General features: G+C 41.1%; 1 protein-coding gene across 2 annotated transcripts in view; it reads right to left on the minus strand.

The window, feature by feature from the left end:
- The window catches only part of FAR2 (fatty acyl-CoA reductase 2), a 159,594-nt gene that overhangs the window by 110,101 nt on the left and 33,606 nt on the right, over positions 1-15,887 (minus strand). The window contains exon 1 of one of the 2 annotated variants that reach the window (XM_050904288.1): positions 26-52. The exons of the other annotated variant lie outside the window; for it this stretch is intronic. The gene's annotated coding sequence lies outside the window, so the exon portion shown is untranslated. Of the gene's footprint in view, positions 1-25; positions 53-15,887 lie in introns of those variants that run through there. 2 annotated transcript variants of the gene reach the window in all.

A 15,887-nucleotide genomic window follows, 5' to 3' on the forward strand; every position in this document is an offset into this window, starting at 1 on the left:
AAAATGTAATTTAGATGATACTTACTTGCAAATTGTTTGATTTAGTTGAAATCTTCTAATAACACAGAGGATAAAAAGGTTGCTGTCAAGACATGCAAGTTGAGAGGCTGAAGAATAAATGCAATTGTAGTGATCCTGTGTACCTGAAACTCAAACAGGATAAAGAGACCACTTCTAAAGAGACTGGATGATCCGTTTCTTACAAATAAAAGTCAGGCCTTTTTTCAGATTTTCAAGAACTTTAGAAAACGTCAGCATTTAAAATCAGGTTAAAAAGTCATAGTGTTTAGCAGGAGAGAGAGAACTTAAATTGAGTATTTCATAGAACAAGTAGATCATCCTTAGAAACAGTGACAGAAAATGAAAACTACTATCTACGATCTAAAAGACAAATGATGAACTACAAGGGAAAGTAGAAGAAAGGCACCTTTGCACTGCCAGCTTCCCAGCTGGCTGTGAGATGTCAGGTTTGCCAGGTGTCAAATGCTCCATAGAAGCTATTAGGGCCACTAATCACTGTATAGCACAGAGATGCCCACAGGTGATACCGAAGCTTGTAGATCATCTTTACACTACAGGCACAATTTTTTTATAGCAGGTTGATCCTTCCAAATTTACAACACCTGAAGTTTAACTCGAGGCAGAGCATGGGCCAATTATTTTGCTAAATGTGTACAATCATAAGCCTTAATTGCAACATTCTTCAGTTCTGACAGTAAGACTGAGACAATCAATGCAGTGTATTTCACAGGGGAAAACCATCGCTGATCCTCAGTTACTCTCTTTCATGAATCTCTGGAGTTGCACTGTGGCTAAACGCAGAGGTTTTGGCAGCAGCTTTAGGTTTTTTAGAAATTCTTACCTTTAGCAACTCAGGCCATATTTTTCTTGCCCCTTCACTTGTGCAGGAAGCATTCTTGTGGGATCAAGTTGTGAGTTAAACAAATTCACTGGACTAGTTTATGATGTGGCTTGAGAAAGAGTTGTGTAAGCACCACTGACGGCATTGTGAGACAGTGGTGGGATGAGAGGCAGGGGCAGGAAAAAGCAAGAATTCATTTGTCCTGTATCGTTGCCAAGGCCTTCACACTGTGAAACTCCGGCCTCTCGGCAGAAACATTTAATCTACCTTCTTTAGGAAGTACTTCAATTTTAAAATTTAACAATCATAACAGTTACAAGAAACTTTCCCCAGGATTTGCATGAAGTCTCACCTGAATAATTTCAGGCCATCTCCCCAACTCCTCGAGGGTGTTTTGCCAATACTCTGCTACTCCCCTTCAAAGTCCTTTTCTTTCCCCATATTTGTGCTTCAGTCCAACCTGCAGTGTTGCCGTCTGAACTAGGAAGCTTGTAATAGGAACAGATCCTCCATGGCCACCAAGCAAGGAGGAGTAAAACAAAACCCTAGTAGCCACCATCAGCCTTAATCCACCGCTTCTATGAGAGAGTCCCAGCTGGAGAGATGGTAATGGAGAATTGAGGACTGGGAGGATCACTTAAAAGGGAGAATCCCAGCCCAGCATGGAAGATAAGGTCTAGCATCACTTACAGAGCAAGGATTTAGGAACATGGCTTACCTGAAAAAATCTGTTCTTACAGAAGTTTATCTGCATGCAGTTAGTTTAGTCAGGAAAGTCAGCCAAACTCTAGCAACATGGGAAACTTTATAGCATAGGACAGGCAACAGCTAGTCCCTCCTTTCTATTTGCTATAAGGGAGTGTCCTGGTTTCAGCTGGGACAGAGTTAACTCTCTTCTTAATAGCTGGTACAGTGCTGTGTTTTGGATTTAGTGTGAGAATAATGTTGGTAACACTCTGATGTTTTAGTTGTTGCTAAGTAGCACTTATCTTAAGCCAAGGACTTTTCAGTTTCCCATGCTCTGCCAGCAAGCAGGTGTACAAGAAGCTGGGAGGGAGCATAGCCAGGGCAGCTGACCTGAACTAGCCAAAGGGGTATTCCATAACTTGGAACGTCATGCCCAGTATATAAACAGGGGGGAGCTGGCCGGGAGGGGTGGATCGTGGCTCTGGCATCGGTCAGCGGGTGCTGAGCAATTGCATTGTGCATCACTTTTTTTTTTTTTTGTATTCTTTTTCCTTACAATTACTATTATTCTTAGTTAGTAGTGTATTTTTATATTTTACTTTATTTATTAAACTGTTCTTATCTCAGCCCATGAGTTTTACTTTTTTTTCCCTCCTCCTCCCCACCCCACTGGGAGGGGGGAGGGGGAAGCGGCTGCGTGGTGCTTAGTTGCTGGCTGGGGTTAAACCACAACAGGGAGGTACTGTAAGGTTTGCAGGAAGTAGAGAAGCCATTAGTTATTAGGAAATAAAATGGCTCTAAGATACACTGGACACACACAGTCATGGCACACTATAAAACACAGGAGAATTGCAACAGCTACAGACAAGTTGACACAATAGCAAAGATGAGGCAACATGACCAGTTTTTTATTTGACAGCTATTTCTAGAATATATAGCCTGTTCTTTGCGCAACGTGTTTAGCATTTTTGTTAATTTGCAGTTGAATGGAAAGATGAGTCACTTGATCACAAAACAACTTCATCATAACTCAGGTTGCAGCCTGTGAGAGCAGAACTACTGTGTACACAACACAGTCTATTAAGACAATTTAGCACTCCTTTCCTAATGCCTAGGAAAAAGAGCCCCTTTATTCTAGAGTTTATTATATCTTCATTTTCACTGAAATAGCCTAATATGATGCTTTTATGTTCTTCTCCACATATTAGAGCAAACAGATTTCAGGCTGTAGTTCTTCCTCATGCCCTATCCTAGAGCAAAACCAGTCAGTCCAGCAAGAAAGCAGAAGAAACTCAGAATAAAAACAAAAATGACTTTCTCTCCCCACAGAGGATGCACCTATCTCAGCTGTATCCAACATATTTTCTTGAAAAGCCTGGTAAACTACAAGTGAAAATATGTATGTTTTACTCATATAACTTGTCCTCCCACTTACAAAGGACAGTATTGATATAGTCAAGATACAGTAAAAGTGACAACCTCTTTTTTATATAAGGACCTTAAACCACAATCCTAAGCATACTGAGTAGCTACTACCCTCCTATTGAAACAAGCCTCTCTTGACTCACAGGGGGTTGTAGGGAGGAAGATGGGAGGAGAAGGGCATGAACCACCTCAAAAAGAAAGGAGCTCAATGATCTCCACCCTGGGTCTCCTGTTTGCGCTACCTATTGGCATGGGGAACCTCCCCACTCAGAGACGCAGGAAGGGCCCTTGTTTCCTATGGGGCTCCTGAGACTGGTTGAACGCTGGTCCACTCAAGCAAAGCTGTGTATCGAGGGACCAGCTCTGACCTGTCTGCACTTCATTATTCCGTATCCACTGTAACTTCCGTTTCTCATGCAGGAGTCACTTTAGCCCACAGGCTAAAAAAATAATCAAATACCAGTTTGATATCTTTGCAGCATGACATCTGAAATGAGCTAATTGTTTTCTTTCCTGTTATTGTGACTCCTAGAGCAGGTGTTTTATAGACTGCCAACGAAGAGAGAAATTTGTGTGAGCTACTATGGAGGCCTTTTCTCCCTCAAAATTACATAAAGACCATGCTGATTAAATACTACCCCACATGAATAAATATCCCTTTCACAGAAGTATTCATTGAAGGGTAACAGCTGATGGCTGTTGTACAGCCGATGGATGAAGTACACATGTTGATCTGGAGATCTTCATAACACAGCTGAATTAAACCTGAACTTTATAAAGTGTTGCATAAATGTCCTGCTTCTCTCTCTATAAAACCTACTTTTCATCTCAATAAGCTTCAATAAACTATCTATTTTACTTTCCTTTTTCTACCTAGACCACCACACGTGCTGCAGTTTTCCTTTGAGGCACACGCAGCTTCCTCAACTTGTTATACACAACATGAAAATATTCCATCACGTCACGACGTACAATAACTTTGCTGATGCTACATTTACATGGGAAAGCCAGTTTAGGAATTGATGTGTAATTTTCTCTCTTTTTCAATTCTCTTTAATTTACAAACATATTTTCAGTCATTTTACTGAAACATTTAGATTTCTTTCCATCAAAAATCCTTAAGCAAAATGTTTCTCCTGGAGCCAAGGTCACTCAGAATCAACTGGGATCTGTCGCTTTGTCAAATCTTGTCTCATTTTGACATTGATCTGCATCCACCTGTATTGCCACTATGCCAAATGACAGTTCTAGCTTACGTAGGTCTTGCTCTCGTTATCACTATCAGTTGGGCCTCCTGATGGACTGTATCTCCCAAGACACATACACTCATGCAAATCCTGGCGTATGCTGTGACCTCCACTCTGCTAGAACTCTTTGGATGCAGAGCAGGAGGCACATAAATGTGATTCACAGGATGAAAGTGCTTGGCCAGTGACCCCAGCTCGTAGTGATCAATGAAGACATTCTCTAAATTGCCGTTCCCAGGACTCATCAAAAGCAGTGGAGGAAGACATAATGTCAAATTGGTCTTTTAAAAAAACCTCACACCATCCTTTTGAAAACCAAAATTTTTCAAAACCCTTCATTCTAGCACAAAAATGAGATTTTTTTAATTGCTATCCAGCATAAAGATAAATGCTGAAGTTAGCAGAATTCCCTGAGGGAAGGAAATACTGAGTTTTAAATCAGCTCTAGTTACTCCTCCTCCTCCTCATTTCATCTCTGTCAGTGCTTACTATGTATTCTACTATTAAATTTTTCCTCATACATCTTTCCCAGCCAAATCTTTCACTTAAGCTGTTCTTTAAAAACTCTCTCTGGTTTGCTGGCTGTTATTAGAGATAGATGAGACAGAGCATCACAGCTCTCCCTCATGGGAAAATGTCTTTGCCTAAACAGATGAAACTACGGTGGGTTCATCTCCATTTCACATTTTGCTCTCAGTTGCCTGGGCACTTCTCCTGCCCAGTTATCACCGAGCTGCATCTGCCTTTTTCTAATCCCTCCTCCCTCTCTCTCACCAACAGGCCACAAAGCCGAATTCCATTTTATTACCCGCCGTCAACCCTTAACTTCTCTGGAGTGCCTGCGTAGAAAGTAAAATTGTTTTAGGTTGCTCATAAAATCCACTGCTCATTCTCTCAGAGCGGCGTCTCCTCTCTCATGGCAGATAACATACAAGTTACAGAGACTGGAGAGTCCTAGGGCAGGAGATGCTCTGAGCACTGCGCTCTCCTGGCATAGCACAATCACAGAAGTAAAATTAGCCAGAGCTGCAACGGGAGATTAAGCTAAAAGTCTTCAACTTGGAAGTAAAAAAAAAAAATAGCTTCACAAGCCTTTCAAAACCACTTCAGGTTTCCTGCAACTTAAAGTCAAATAAAATTCTCCATTTTGCAAGCTTCTTTAGACCAGCTTCACACAGGAGTGTCTATATTTAAAATACAATATTTTAAATTGCATATTTTTATACAATATGTGAAAGTACACTTAACATAAGAGGTCTTCTTTTTCTAATTATCTTTTTTGTTTCACCATTTTCCCTTCTGCCTTCTCCTTCCCTTTTGTTTACGCACTCCGGCAACTCACACATTACATTCCAGTATAATGGCAAACTTTCAAAAAATCTGATGAGGTAACAGCTAGTCTTGTCCAGTTTGAGGAGAATAACTCGGGTTATTTGCAAAAAATGCCAAACCCTAATGCATGGGATCTGAGAAACTGGGATTCCATCACTTTATTCTTTTGTTTCTTGCTTAATTACTGAAGTCCTGATGACCATACACAGATATTTGGATAGCAAACCATAAACTCAGTAGAGGAAATATTCTAAATTACTGCTAAGTTTGTGTAGAAAATATAAATTTACAGTCTTTACTTGCAAGTTCTGCCCTCAGACCTCCCAGGTGCCTGTGTCTCATAGCAGTCTGGGGGAGCAAAGCGTTACCCCTGGTAGAGGAAGATGGAGTGAGGGACCCAGGCATAGCAGATCTACACAGCTCTGTGGGACTGGGTGGGATGCATCCAAGGGGGCTGAACGAACTTGCCAATGTCATCAGGAGAAAATAGTCTAGTATTCTGGGAAGGTCATGGAGACTGAGAACAGACACATCGACAGTAAAAGACAAATGTCGAGACCATCTTCAGGATGGGCAAGAAGAAGGAAACTTCCAGAGGTGGAGGATAAACCATTCTATAATTATTGATTACTATGATTATAATCATAGTACCACTTTTCATATAATTTTTCCTTCGAAAAAGACAAGGAAGAAGAAAACAAACACATAAAAGGGGGAAGGGGAGCTGAAGATTAGTTTCTTTGCTGTGCTGGCATTCAGTTTTGCTTGCTGTAAATGGTATGCTGACCTCTGGCAAATATCCCTGAGTGCAGGCCTTAGAAACAGTCTTCATTAACATTTGTGAAGATGATGAAAAAAAGATAATAATCAAAACTCTATACAAATTATCCTGTAGTTTAGGCAAAAACAACTTAGACATTATAGATGGACATAAATACAGCTAATTTTTCCAAGCTACATAAAGAACTCTTTCCAGAAAGAAATAAAAATACCTTCAAAACACTGAATTTCATGGAGTTATGCCACTTCTCTATACATTTTTTCTTAGTGCACTAATCAAACACCTAGCTTCTTAGCACAACAAATCCTGGTTTTGGACAACAGATTACCACGGAGCCTAATAATTATTTTGGCCAGAGAGGCTTTCCTGAGATGTCTCAGTCTCCTGCCTCAACCTGTTCCTCAGAAAACAATTCCTTTTCATCAAGAGAACACTGCCTGCTTAATGACAGGCTTATGAAAATCCAAATAAAACATTTTTATCTTTCCAGCATCAAGAAAGCCTCCAAATAGCTACTGAATGACTAAAATCAGGGAGCGTCTGAGCAGTGAGATTGATTCAGAAAGAAAAAGGCTTTGCCTTCACTCTCTGGAAGCCACAGCCTGCGAGCTGGCTTGTTCTATTTCGTTCACCCTGGGAGCAGATTTTTCCATCTTTCTAAAGTGCTGTTTTATCAGAATGATAACCCAAAATGTACTCTTACTACTCCAGTCATATTTCCATGAAGGTTTCTGTGGGAAGCTGGGATGAGCGGTGACTCCTTTGCACGCATAGCCAGTGCTCTTCCTTCTCCTGGCTGCCTGCGTCAATAGCTCTGCTTGCTCCCTCAAGGTCAGTAATGGGGAGAGCCCCCAAAATAAAAACAAAAAAAGACAGCAAAAACCGATGGTAAGAGACTCTGACTTCTTGTTGGATACTCCTATCTCTCCCCACTGAATATACAAGGAGCAAGAACTATTTGGCCCTTAACTCTGAGGTGCCTCAGATGCATGGGCAGAGTGACTACATTATACTACCTTACTCTGACAGTGGCCCAAAAAGGGCCAAAAAGGGAGAAGGAAAGAGTACACAAAGTAAGAAACCAGGACCTCTGGGCGACAAACCATCCCAGAGACCACCTGTGAAAGGCAGTTTCAGCCAAAGGACATTCAAGGAGGTTTGTCTCCCCAGTTCTGTCTGAGCTTCTCACTGAGAACTGGGAATGAAGGACCATTGCTCCACACTCAACACGTATGTTAAAAAGGAAAGATCTTTTACTGAAGTAGAAAAAAAAACAAATGGGATTTGGCAGAAAGAAAATCTTTTATATAAAGATAATACTATCAACAAAACTGCCAGGGAATACTGACCTCTAACTGCTAACAGAAGCAATAAATCAGTTTTTGTCTTACCTAGAGCAGAGAGATGATTAGAGAAGAATGAGAGTCTCAGATAGATACTTTATAAATAAAGGAAGAGGTTTAATTGAAGATATTCTGATGTGTCAAAAAAAAAAAACGAAAGCAAAAAGGTATTGGTCAGCAAGTTTTTTTCTGAGTAGTCCTGAGAAGGTTTTTTAAGGGAAAATATTTTCCTGACCAGTAAAAGATAAATAAAAAGATATTTTGTCTTTGCTTTTGAAATATTTACTAGTTGTCTTGGTTGTTCTCTGTCTTTCTACCAGCCATCACACTTCTACTGCTCTGGACTTCTCCTTTTCTGCAGATCCCTTTCCTTCTCCCTTGAGGGCTTTTTCCCTTAGCTCTGAAATATTTCACTTTAAAAATAAATATAGAGAAACTGCTGCTTCCCTAGAGCATTCCCAGTGGCAGCTATATAGGAGTTTCAATGAAATGCTGCTTCCTGGGTCGTCAGCCTGACCTGACTTCTTTTTTCTTTCATTTTTTCTTTTCTTCGTAAAGTCAAACCAGGAAAGACGCAACATTTAAAAGCCCTGTAAAGTGGGAAACCTGCATGGCTGAAACTCAGAACTCTTGGATTCTCAGCAAAAGAAGACTGCAGAGAAACGGTACCATAATAAATTATGAAAGCTGAGTTTCCAGGTAGCCTGAATAGCTTTGGTAGACTTGAATTAAATTACTTTAAAATGCACGAAATGCATCTTTGTTGTTAAGAAGTGCAACAATATACACTGGAATGAGACTTACATAAAAATTATTTCGTATGACTCCACAGCTTCAAATTTTCACCCTCTGACTTTCCCACATATTCTGAGGAATTTCATAGTTAAGGAATAAGGGAAGGTATGTCCATCTACTTTCAGAACTGTTAAAGGTGCAAGATAGCTGGCTGTATTTATTACAATATACACTGTAATAATTAATTGGCTGTATTTATTACAATATACACTGTAATAATTAATTTAACCTCATGATATAGGCTTTTACTTCAAGAATGGCCTCTGCTAGACTAGACCCTACAACAACTCGGCTCTAATTCTATTTATTGCACTTTCTGGACAACCTTACACAAAGCTGAATCCACAAAGGCTTGCGATTTTTACTAACTTCTCCCATATTTCGTTTTTTTCTAATCCAAGCAATACAAAGCAGTTTCCAGCTCACTGCATCATTGTAAGGTAAAGAAAGTGTACATAATTTAGATTTAGGCACTGGGAAATTAAGGGATCTGATGAAAGATACACAGAAATAGTCCAGGAGACAGTTGGAAACCAAATGGGAGAAAATGGAGCAGAAAAGATCTGCTATGGTGAATTTCATTCTTCTACAGGATTCATTCAGTGCCTAGTAATTCAGGCTGGAATGAGGATGTACCTGGTTTTGGGTGCATTCCCTTTGACATACTAGGAACATTGTAAAGCAAGAAACTTCTGCAAAACATATGTAAAACAATTTCTTAGTTGCTGCCCAACTACAAGTAAAGCCTCGTTCTTAGCTGCTCAGAGAAACCAGAGAAACTGAAAACAGATGCTGGAGTTGCTGAAGATGCTGAGGAATTGTTGGGTAAATTTCTGATGGCAATTAATAAAATCAAGCTGCATCCTGCATACAGAACAGAAGGAAGGCAGGGAAAAAGTGCAGAAAGAACTCATACAAAATGGTAGTCAAAGTAAATGTGCTCCTCTACATCTTTATTCCCAAATTACAGCTGTAAATGAGGTCCACAGAAGACATCTGAGATGAGAAAAGAAAAAAAATTCCAAAACTGTCTGTAGAATCAGCTCCACACTGACCCCTCATAGTGACCCCACACAGATCTGAATTTAGGCAGTGGTTTTTGTTATTATTTGTGGTATTAATAAAGGAAGGACCTTATTATTTCTTCCCACACGTGTCCCAAATGCCCACTGTATCCTTTTCTTTTCTCTATGTGATTGAAGGAGGCCACTTTTGGTCAAAAGGCTAAATGGGCTTTGATTCCCTTACAGCTTCTATAAGAGGATGGAACCTGTCCTATTAAGAAAAATCTTAACATACATTTTCCAGTTACTGTAAATCCAGCCTTGTTGTTATCTGTTTACAGCCCAGATGAAGAAGACAGTGAGAGGATCTGTGAATGTGCAGCAGCAAGGAATGATACTGCAGAAAACAAAAATTTGTGGACAAAGACTGAGGATAATATCCTACTGGGGGGACGTGGTGTGAAACTGGGAGCCTTTGGGCAAAAAAAGAGCCCGGTGTTCAAGAAATATGGTTTTAAGGAGGGATTCCAGAGTAAGCTGGAGAAGGAACAAATCTGGAGTGAGAAGCAGAGGACAAGGAAGTATTAACAGGGCAGACAGTTTAACACACCAGCTGTGTACTTTGGGGAGCTGTGAATAGAGAGTGCAGAAGGCTACAGAGCGAGAGAGGAGGAAAAGAGAGGGTGACTGTGAGTGCAGCCAGAGCTTGCTGGGGACTAAATGAAGCTCAGGGGTTAAGGGAGGGTAAGCAAAGTCACTGACCTCTGAGGAGTCTTCAGAAAAAAAAGCATTTTTCTGTGCACTTGAAATACTGATTTTCTAATTGTACAAAGACCAGTTAAAAAGCCTGTCCTGCGAAGTTAATAAGCTCAAAAGGCGTCATTCAGCATGCAGCTTCTTATCTTTTTAGATCTCTTTGGAGGGAGGAAAATGGGAACAGGATGATAATATGACTCATGACTTTCCAATATTAGGTATGACAATTCTGTAGTTGTAGAGGCTGAGACTTGTGTACCCTACTTCTTCTAACTCTGAAACTGAAATAGCCAATTGCCAATGCAGCTGGATAGGGTATGTACTGGTTTGTACATTTTTTCCCCAAAGCCACACTTAGCTTAGAAAGGTAGCAACAGAGATCGGTGTTCAGCTGCAACCTACACTGAATAATTATAATCTGAAACAGGATTTCCTCACCTGTTATGCTGGTTAACATGCCACAGTCAGACAGCATTACACACATTTAAACCCAGCCACCTAAAATAACATTGTATCTGCTGCTCTTCCTACGCGGGCAGGCTGTTGGTACTCCCAGATACTTGGTATACAAACAGATTTCATCAAACTTAGCAGTGGCAAAAGAAAAATCTGTAGATACTAAAAAAACCAACAACATTAAGGCACAGTGACATCAGAGTGATGTTTCCTTCGGATCACTTGTAGCCTCAAACCTGTTCTTAGGCTGCCCCTCTCTTCAGTGAGGAATGAGATGAATTTAGCCGAGCATTGGGAAGGGAAGCTTGCTGTGCCACGCAGCATTAAACACCGATACCACATTAAGGCCAGGGAAGGGGAAGGGAGCATGGAAGGATAAGAAGAGCAGGCTGCAAGGTGGGGAGATACTGAGAGAGAGAAAATAAGAGTGGTTCAACAGCATTCACCTGGAAACTCAAGAAGGCTGAAAAGCCTGACATTTACTGCCAGTGAAGCTGCTCTGGAGGCGCTGATCCCAAACTCCCTCACGTGGCGTGTCCCCCATCCAGAGCTGAGCTCCGGGCAGGCCTAGGAATGCTCCCGAGTCAATTGCTCCAACAAATCCAAGCCTAGGCTTACAGTTGTTGTAATTCAGAATGCAGAAATGCATATATTTAGAAATAAGAATTTGCTGGATAACCACATCTGGCAGAATCTGTGAAAAGCCTCAGACTGCCTTCACATGTGTACTGAAGGTAGGACTGGAGAAATCAGGCTTTTTCTCTGTCACCAAGTATATATTAAAAATACTGGTTTTAATCTTTTGGCAGTATTAAGGGAATCTTTTTCTTAATGGCCAGATTAATTTAAGGTTTTATATGGGAACAGTTAAGTAGGGAGCTCTTTGAAAAACCTGATACAATATAAATATTTAATTCTTAAGTAAATCATTTGGACCTCGCTCCACTATTCTCAAGCCTAGCATCTACCATATAAGCTCACAGAAATGCAACAACAGGAGTTATAAATTTCTGTTCCCATTCCTAAGACATCAGAGGAACTCCTCCATAGGCCAGGTGTTTAGCAAGCACATTCGCAGACAGCAATACACACGGGAGGTTTCCAGTCCAGGACTCTCCATGCACATCAGCAAAGGTTACACTCATGCACGGACATCTGTGGGATGCAGGAGATGAGATCTGCTGGTCAGAATTCACTGCAAACTTTCAGTGAGTGGCAGCACATTTAAGCCAGCGAGGTATCGCTTTTACTCCAGGCAAGGAGAGGACCAGTAGTCTCAGAGATAGACAGCATATGTCTGCTTTTAAAGAAATACTTCAAATGTTGGAAAGCTTAAAAAATTGACTTACTTCATACGGTACAATATTTCATCTGAGCATGTATTCTCAATCTTTCCTTGAATTTCTCTATTCCAAATATCATTACAAAATAAAATTCTCATTACCTCATTAAAATAATCCTCTTGCTGTGCTTAAAAAGGCATAGAAATAGGATAAAATCCTACGACAGGCCTGTAACTTTTACTTATTTCATAATTGAGTGCTCATTATATTTCTCATTGATTAAATTAGAACAACAGTAAAAGTACTTTAAGAAGTTTTCCATCCTCAAAATTGTTGATTTCTCTGACGTGAAAGTTAAAGCCATTTAACTGTGATCTGGTCGTACTATCTGTTCAAAGGGGCTTTCCAAATTTGTTTGTGCAAAGGAACATCTGTTCAGGCAAGGCAGCTTTCCAAATTTGCTCATTTGTCTGCCTGCCCTAACAGCTACATTGTCATCCATCACCTGCCACCAAAGCTGTGAATGACCAGGAAGTTCATGAGAGAAAAATGGTCTTATCTTAGAGCTGCCCATGGACAACACGCAACTGTAACTGAAAATATTAGTAATGCTTTCTCTCCCAGTACCTTCCTGAGATTAACAGATGGTGAAATACACAAAGACATAAAAATCCTGGCTCTGATGCAGTCAGTGGTGAAGGACTGCTCCTTTCAACAGAACCGAGGATTCAGGCCATATCTCCAAGCCACCTGATGTTTGTCACCACCGTGAACTCCTCTTCAGTCTTTTGCAATAGCCTTGAAAAAAAGGCGTGGATTTGCCTGTTTTCAGTTGCAACAGTCATCTAATTGGGAGGTGACAAAATCTTTGTTGCCCAAGACAGCTCATGTGGCATTGAAGGTGTTACTTCCTTCTCTGCAGTGAGGCCCTCCTTGATCCACTGTGGTCTTCTGTCGGCGCACATCTTCGGCTCTTCTCGTGGAGCGGATGCGCTCATTTTGCCGAGCACCAGCTGCACTCTTCAGAAATCTGATGTCACCGAAAGCGGCTGAATTGCTGTGATTCTCTGCAGTGAATCAGCTGTGGTCCCTCACAGTGCGAGGTATGGCAAGTCCTGTGTAACTGCATGTGAGCAACCATCGTGTTAACCGTTGGGTCACGGGCCAGTTTTAAAATCTTTCATGCAAATAGAAATGCGACCATTCAATCTGTCCTCTTGCTGCTGGCAACCCTGCCTCCTCCGATAGCATACCTGTAACCTTCCTCCTCCTTTCCCAGCTGTTAGGCTTTTTTTATCTGCCCCAGCTCAAAACACGGTGGGGCGTGGAGCAGAAGTAGCAGAAAGCACCCAGGAGCCCTGGGTGACTGCAGAGCTAAGAAGGAAAGAATGAAGCTCTCTGGCAGTGAACAAAGAATATTCTAAAATATTTCTAGAATATAGGAAGAAAGGAACGGAGAAGAGGTATGAAAGCTGACCTTGCTTCTTCAACTGAATCAGCAGATTGCAGCTAGAGAGGAGGGGCATGTTTGTTTTCAAAACAATAAAATACAACCAGCACACATCATTCCACATCTACCATCCTTAACAGCACTCTTCACAAAATGCTCGTTACGCACAAAACCCAAACCCTTTGTTTTTTAATAAAAAACCAAAACACCAGTGTAAGAAAACAACAAACCAAGCCCAAAAGACAATCCCTTCTCCCCACAAAACAACAAAAATGCCTGAAGGCTATCCTGATATTGTCAGTACTCTAAAGACACGATACACTCACCAAAGCAAAATGGTTGGCTTTCTGTAGAGCTGTATTTACCAAACCCTTTCATTTGTAGCACCCGAACCACCAGCCAAGGCAGGAACGATGGCTACATCCTGCTGGAATGACCACGGAGCAGACCCGCACCTTGTAGCAGAGGACTGCAGCGATGCCCTGGTCTAGCTGTGACCAAGCTGCTTCCAGAACTGGGAGTGATACAATCAGTTCCAGGCAGCGCTGCTCCTTGCTTAATTAACTTTGCTCCTGTAACCCACGTGCGGCGCTGCCAGCTAACACTTTTGAATGTACCTTTGAAAATCTAAGCTCATTATGTCCCATGGCACTGCTGTGACACAGACAGAAGTACCAGCCCAGTGACCACTCTTTTCACTGCACACCAGTGTGCAGCACAGACATACCCTTAACTGACATAACCTCTTAGCTGTCTTTTTTTTTTCGTCTTGATCTAACAGCGATCTCCTTGCACAAGGGACAGAGAGTGCCTCAGCCAGCAAGTGTCACGAAAGTAACAGACTTGGAGCAAACTGATCCTCCTGAAGTCAAGCTGAGCAATGGATTGGGATGCATGCCAGGTCATTTTGGACCTGCGTGAAAAATATCATGGCAGGAAAACAAAACAGATGTGATTTGAGAGACAGAACATAAATGTGAATATGTGCAACTTTTAGAGCTGCAAAAGACTTAGAGCTGTGGGCAGCACCTCACTATTTTGACTATTTTACATTCAGGGAAATGGGTCTTTGCAACAGGGAGAGAATTTCTCTTCCTGACCAGAAAGACACTTAATTTTTAATTCTTATTTTAGTCAAACCATACTTTGACTAGATGAAACTATGTTACCCGATGAGGGTATCAAAACGAACTCCATGCCTCTGCCATTTCCTGGGCCTACCTGTTGAATGTCAGCACGCCCTATTCACCAGCAACACCAACGAGCAAAGTTTCGTAAAGATAGTTAAAAAAACCCAACACACACACACAAAACCAAATCTTGTCACACTCTGCCAGGAGTTTGCCAAGCAAATTAGGGGTGGTGGTGTGGTGGTGGTGTTTCCTCCTCTTTGCATTGTCAGGATAGATTTTGTCAGCAATTCAGAGAAAGTTTAAATAACAAAACTTCTTTTTGCTTAGTCACCATTTTATTTGAATCTGGCAAATGTTCTGATGAGGAAAAGTGTGTAACTACACGGTTAAATTCTGCCCACTAAGAAGTCTTTCCATATGGGTACCAGTGCCTGCAGGGGCAATGGGACAGGAATGAAATATTCTCACAAGGAAAACAAATGCAGCTCAGTTGGGAGAAACACAGCTGGGAGAAAAGATGCAAATATAATAACATCAATACTAGAAAGGATTTTCAAACAACCCAGTTTTACTCAGTGTTTCTGGTATTTAGAGGGTTTTTGAAAACCTGTCCATTACCTTTGTCAAAGTTTATGATATTTTTAGATAAAACTATTAGAATTTTGGTGATTTTCTCATAACAAAATGAAAGATAGAAGTTTTGTTTCATTTCTGGAATATATATTTAGGGGAAGATTTCCCATTCTGAAGGCTGCATTCCAGTTAGCAGCAGTGTGAGTGGTGTCAGTGTGTTAAGCCTAAGATAATGTCTATTTACAGTCATATCAAAGGCATGGTGACAGGGACGTTAAAACTTGTCACTACAGGTCAGCCCTCATACTGAGGGCTCTCCCCAACTTGATTCACCTGGAAACAAGTATCTCAGTTATTGAGTCAAACCTAGATGGATATGATCTGATTTTAGCTACAGAAATTAGAGTGCTTTAACCACTGAAGACCAAAACTTTACCGAAATTGAACTAGGACCTTTTTCCTAGATTGGTCCATAAAGAACTTTAACAGACTGCTCTCAGGAACCAGTGCCCTTCTGAAAATATAGCAGGAGGGATCCCAAGCAAAAGGGAGGGGGAGATGAAGATATAATGAAGTTTTGCAAGAAAAAGGGTGTAGGAGCAGGAAGACAGCTGTGATGCACTCTGTAATGAAACATTGTTCAGGTGCAGGGAGTGAGCCATACGGTCTGATTCTCAGTTGGCAGACAAACATGTTTCCAGCCCTGAGGGTTAGGACTGTGTTTCAAAAACAGCTGGCTGGCTATATAGGAAGTTTTCCT

This window comes from Gymnogyps californianus, chromosome 1, assembly GCF_018139145.2.
Source record: "Gymnogyps californianus isolate 813 chromosome 1, ASM1813914v2, whole genome shotgun sequence".
NCBI lineage: Eukaryota > Metazoa > Chordata > Aves > Accipitriformes > Cathartidae > Gymnogyps > Gymnogyps californianus.